The sequence below is a fragment of the Entelurus aequoreus genome, linkage group LG02, assembly GCF_033978785.1.
Source record: "Entelurus aequoreus isolate RoL-2023_Sb linkage group LG02, RoL_Eaeq_v1.1, whole genome shotgun sequence".
NCBI classification, from domain to species: Eukaryota; Metazoa; Chordata; class Actinopteri; order Syngnathiformes; family Syngnathidae; genus Entelurus; species Entelurus aequoreus.
In genome coordinates, this window is record NC_084732.1 from 4,144,198 (window position 1) to 4,150,400 (window position 6,203).

A 6,203-nucleotide genomic window follows, 5' to 3' on the forward strand; every position below is an offset into this window, starting at 1 on the left:
CCGCTTTGGACTCGGACCTGTAGACTTCTCTCTCCCCTGGACTTCCTCGTCTCTCGTTCAACATTTACGGTAACACTCAACAGCTAATCTACACACATAGTCTTACACCATACACACTCTTGGATGTTGTCACACTCCATTTCCTTAGTTAGTGTATTTAGTATTGTTTGATTATTATATATATATATATATATATATATATATATATATATATATATATATATATATATATATATATATATATATATATATATATATATATATATATATATATAATCAATCTTAGAGCTACATTGCCCCCTGGTGTCTGTGTCGTCATCTCCCTCTGCAAACATAACAATGTACAATGTTCTACATGTTGTGTTATGCTACATGTTATGTTACGTTACATGTTATGTTATGCTACATGTTATGTTATGCTACATGTTGTGTTATGCTACATGTTAAGTTACGTTACATGTTATGTTATGCTACATGTTGTGTTATGCTACATGTTATGTTATGTTACATGTTATGTTATGCTACATGTTGTGTTATGCTACATGTTATATTATGCTACATGTTATGTTATGCTACATGTTATGTTATGCTACATGTTGTGTTATGTTACATGTTATGTTACGTTACATGTTATGTTATGCTACATGTTGTGTTATGCTACATGTTATGTTACGTTACATGTTATGTAAGGCTACATGTTGTGTTATGCTACATGTTATGTTATGCTACATGTGATGTTATACTGCATGTTATGTTTTACTATGTTTTGTTATGCTATATGTTATGTTATGCTACATGTTTTGTTATGCTACATGTTATGTTATGCTACGTGTTATGTTATGCTACATTTTATGTGATGTCACATGTTGTGTTATGCTACATGTTATGCTGCATGTTATGTTATGCTACATGTTATGTGATGCTACATGTTATGTTATGCTACATGTTATGTTATGCTACATGTTATGTTATGCTACATGTTTTGTTATGCTACATGTTGTGTTATGCTACATGTTATGTTATGCTACATGTTTTGTTTTGCTACATGTTATGTTTTGCTACATGTTATCTTATCCTACATTTATGTGATGCTACATGTTGTGTTATGCTACATGTTTTGTAATGCTACATGTTATGCTACATGTTATGCTACATGTTATGCTACATGTTATGTTATGCTACATTTTGTGTTCTATTACATGTTATGTTTTACCATGTTTTGTTATGCTACATGTTTTGTTATGCTATATTTGTGTTATACAACATGCTATGTTATGCTACATGTTGTGTTCTACTACATGTTATGTTTTACTGTGTTTTGTTATGCTACATGTTTTGTTATACAACATGTTATGTTATGCTAACTGTTTTGTTATGCTACATGCTATGTTATTCTACATGTTTTTGCCGTAAAGCGCCACTCTACATAGCAACTGAAGCTGTGGCCAAAGTTGCCACCAAATATATTTGAAGATATCCAACACGCAAAATGTGTCATGTTTCATGTGTCAGGTAAAGCGTGACAAACGGGGCCACATGACTCCCACTGCAGAGTGTTCACATATAGACTTTCACTTAATCACACGCTGTTCCTTTAAGAGTCAACTTTGCCACCTCCAGGCACACACTTGGTGTGAAGAACACAACTTGTGTTCCTAATGAAGATGAATGGTGAGCTCACATCTTCCAGGTGAAACTCGCGGGGAGGTCGGAGGTCGCACCTGGACTATTCTTTATGCCGTCACTGGGTCCACTAGGGAGGGGGGGTCAGTCCCGCTAGGCCTCGTCCTCGTCCTCGTCCTCGCAGGGTCACCCCGCAACGCCCCCGGCTTCCGCTCGGACGCCCGATTCCACTTCCTGTGGCGCCGCTCTTCTTTCCACTCGCTGACAAAAGACGGCAGAACAGAAGCGGGAGTAAAAATAACTAAAAAAGAGTCGGAAGCGGCGCCAACAAAACACTCGCCCATGAAAAGATGTCAGCTTTTCAAGGAGAAGAATTGAGAGTGTGAAGGCGTCACAATGAGCTTTTATGTAACTTTTTATGACATATCAGTTTTAATAACTCTTTCATAATAAATCATAATTAATACTCTTAAATAAATAAAATGTATTAATTTAAAAAAATAAATACATAAATAATAAATATATATATATATATATATATATATATATATATATATATATATATATATATATATATATATATATATATATATATATATATGTATATGTATGTATGTATGTATATATATTTATATATATATGTATGTATGTATATATATATATATATATATATATATATATATATATATATATATATATATATATATATATATATATATATATATATATATATATATATATATATATATATATATATATATATATATATATATATATATATAATTTAAAAAATAATTAATTAATTAAAAACCAGAAGTTAAAATTTTAAATAAAAAACTAGAAGTGAAAATAACAAATAAAAAAGTAAAAGTGAAAATAAAAAAATTCAAAACTAGAAGTGGAAATTAAACATAAAAACTAGAAGTGAAAATTTAAAATAAAAAAACTACAAACGAAAATAAAAAAGTAGAAGTGAAAATAAAAACATTAAAACTAGAAGTGAATAAAAAATAAACAACTAAAATAGAAAATAAAAAAGTAAAAGTGAAAATAAAAAATGAAAAACTAGAAGTGAAAATTTAAAAATTTAAAAACTGAAGTGAAAATTAAACATAAAAAAGTAAAAGTGAAATATAAAAAATAAAAAGTAAAAGTGAAAATTAAAAATTAAAAAGTAAAAGTGAAAATAAAAAATAAAAAAGTAAAAGTGAAAATTAAAAATTAAAAAGTAAAAGTGAAAATTAAAAATTAAAAAGTAAAAGTGAAAATAAAAAATAAAAAAGTAAAAAATGAAAAACAAAAATAAAAATAAAAAAGTAAAAGTGAAAATTAAAAATTAAAAAGTAAAAGAGAAAATAATAAATACAAAACTAAAAATAAAAAAATAAAAACTAGAAGCGAAAATTAAAAATTCAAAACCAGAAGTGAAAATAAAAAATAAAAAACTACAAGTGAAAATTTAAAATAAAAAACTAGAAGTGAAAATTCAAAATAAAAAACTAGCAGTGAAAATTTTAAATAAAAAACTAGAAGTCAAAATTTAAAATAAAAAACTAGTTGTCAAAATTTTAAGTAAAAAACTAGAAGTGAAAATAAAAAAATAAAAAAGTATAAGTGAAAATAAAAACTAAAAAAGTAAAAGTGAAAATGAAAAATTTAAAACTAGAAGTGAGAATAAAAAATAAAAAACTAGAAGTGAAAAGTAAAAATAAAAACTAGAAGTTAACATTTTTAATAAAAAAAAACTAGAAGTGCAAATTTAAAATAAAAAAGTAGAAGTGCAAATTTAAAATAAAAAAAAAATAGAAATGAAAATAAAAAAGTAGAAGTGAAAAAAAAAAAAAAAAAAAACTAGAAGTGAACATTTAAAATGTGTTTTACCTACTCAGTGGCCTAGTGGTTAGAGTGTCCGCCCTGAGATCGGTAGGTCGTGAGTTCAAACCCCGGCCGAGTCATACCAAAGACTATAAAAATGGGAGCCATTACCTCCCTGCTTGGCACTCAACATCAAGGGTTAGAATTGGGGGTTTAATCACAAAAAATAATTCCCGGGCGCATCCACCACTGCTGCTCACTGCTCCCCTCACCTCCCAGGGGGTGATCAAGGGTGATGGGTCAAATGCAGAGGACAATTTCACCACACCTAGTGTGTGTGTGTGACTATCATTGCTACTTTAACTTTTAACTTTATACAAAAAGGAGAAAGTCCAGAGGGAAGCCTTCTCTAAAATAGTCGTCCTTCTCCTATGTGGGTATCGAAACTGAAAGTTTACTCGGCGTATGCGTCGAGCACACGCACATTCTTGTCCACTCTCACCTGGTATATCCATGCTCATATAGGTATGGTTGATGATTTTACTTCCTGTTCCGAGCGCTGATTTCCAGGACCTCCGCTTTCTAATCAGGAGCGTCTCTCCCTGCCAGCGTGGCCAGTGAGGTCGTTGTAAAAAGGTCACATGCATGTGTACACGTTTACCCCGTGTTGTCACACGCCTGTTCCCTGATTCAATTATTTCCCTTCCTGCACTTCGCCTAACGTCTTTGCATCCCGGGGTCACACCGCCAGAAATGACACTGCTTAGTGATTCATGGTCACACTTTGTGTGTGTAGACTGCTGGGTCGGAAAACATTAAATCCGCTACATATCATAAAGATATAAAAATGTACACATGCACAATAAAAATATAATAATAGTATATAATAATATAAAAATATTTGTGATGAAGCAAAGTGTTGTTGCATATTTAATAAATACAATAAATATATAAATACAAATCATTTTTACATACTTTGTAATAATCCTTTTCCCAACTGTACTTTATCATTTATTTTTTTAACTAAATAAGTCAGTTAAAATTCACTCTAAAGTCATGTCCCTAACATGATTAATAAATTGTGCCCGTTTGTTGTTTTTTTTGGCATATTTCAATATATTTCCAGTAATACTTCCGTTTGGGATGTTTAAATGTTTTTTTTTTTCAAAGTTGTTTGTATTATTATTATATCATATTTGTGTTAAATCACTGTATTGTGCGGGATGTTTTTCTTTCAGTCCTCAGACATTTAATAAATACCCTTAAAAAAACACATTAATAAACAAATAATTAATACAAAAATATCTACTCTTTAATTAATTAATACTGAATAAATAAATAATAATACTTTTTAATAATAATCAAGCTTTTTTAATGTAAATGTCACATCTCTTTGATGGTTTTATTGATTTATGTATTACGTTTTTTTATTTGTTGAGAAGAAAAAAACTATGAAAAAAACCCAACATAAAATAAAAATATAAAAATAATAATAATAAATATTCTAATAATAGCTAAATATATATATGGAAAAAGAAGAATAAATAGATTAATTTTGGTGTGGAAAACCATATGTGTGAATTATTTGGAGCATTCACACAATTACCCCAAAACATTTAATTAATGAATGCATTTTAGGCAACACTGCTTACTTCCTGGAAATTCAAATTTTACTTGCTTACTGGAAATAAATAGATTAATTTTGGTGTGGAAAACCATATGCATGAATTATTTGGAGCATTCACACAATTACCCAACAAAACGTCATTAAAAAACCCAACATAAATTAAAAATATAAAAATAATAATAATAAATATTCTAATAATAGATACACTTTTTTAATGTCTTATTCAGTCCTGTTACCCTATCACGATTAATAAACTGTGCCCGTTTGTTTTTGTTTTTTTATATATTTCAATATAGTTCCAATAATGGCTGCCGTTTGGGATGTTTAAATCTATTTTTGTTCCAAAGTTATTTATATTATTATTATATCATATTTGTGTTGAATCACTGTATTGTGCGTAATGTTTTTCTTTCAGTCTTCTTATTTAAAATATTTGAAAATGGTGGAAGTTTGAAAAATGGCCAATTCATTTTGAATGGGAAAAATGTCCCAGACAACCTGGAATTCTGGGAATTTTTAGATTTTTTGGAAGGTAGAACGCGCCAAAATCTGGAGAAGAACAATAAACAAATACATTTTGGTGCAAAAAACCATATGTGTGAATTATTTGGAGCATTCACACAATTACCCAAAACAATTTCATTAATTAATGCATTTTAGGCAACACTTCCTTCTTCCTGGAAATTCAAATTTTACTTGCTTATTGGAAATCCAAATTTGTTTGGAAGGTAGAACGTGCCAAAATCTGGAGAAGAAGAATAAATAGATGCATTTTGGTGTAGAAAACAAATTACCCAAAAAAAACATCATTAATTAATGCATTTTAGGCAACACTGCTTACTTCCTGGAAATTCAAATTTTACTTACTTCCTGGAAATTCAAAATTTTTTTGGAAGGTAGAATGTGCCAGAATCTGGAGAAGAAGAATAAATAGATTAATTTTGGTGTGGAAAACCATATGTGTGAATTATTTGGAGCATTCACACAATTACCCAACAAAACGTCATTAATTAATGCATTTTAGGCAACACTGCTTACTTCCTGGAAATTCAAATTTTCCTTACTTCCTGGAAGTTCAATTTTTTTTTGGAAGGTAGAACGTGCCAAAATCTGGAAAGGAAGAATAAATAGATTAATT

At 29.2% G+C, this 6,203-nt stretch overlaps 1 long non-coding RNA gene across 1 annotated transcript in view; it reads right to left on the minus strand.

The window, feature by feature from the left end:
• Positions 1 to 290: 290 nt before the first annotated feature.
• The window catches only part of LOC133662141 (uncharacterized), an 8,259-nt gene continuing 2,346 nt past the window's right edge, over positions 291 to 6,203 (minus strand). Inside the window, exons 3-5 of the long non-coding RNA XR_009828071.1 lie at positions 6,130 to 6,175; positions 5,933 to 5,978; positions 291 to 1,884 (exon numbers count right to left, since the gene is read on the minus strand). This is a non-coding gene — a long non-coding RNA (uncharacterized LOC133662141). The remainder of the gene's footprint in view (positions 1,885 to 5,932; positions 5,979 to 6,129; positions 6,176 to 6,203) is intronic.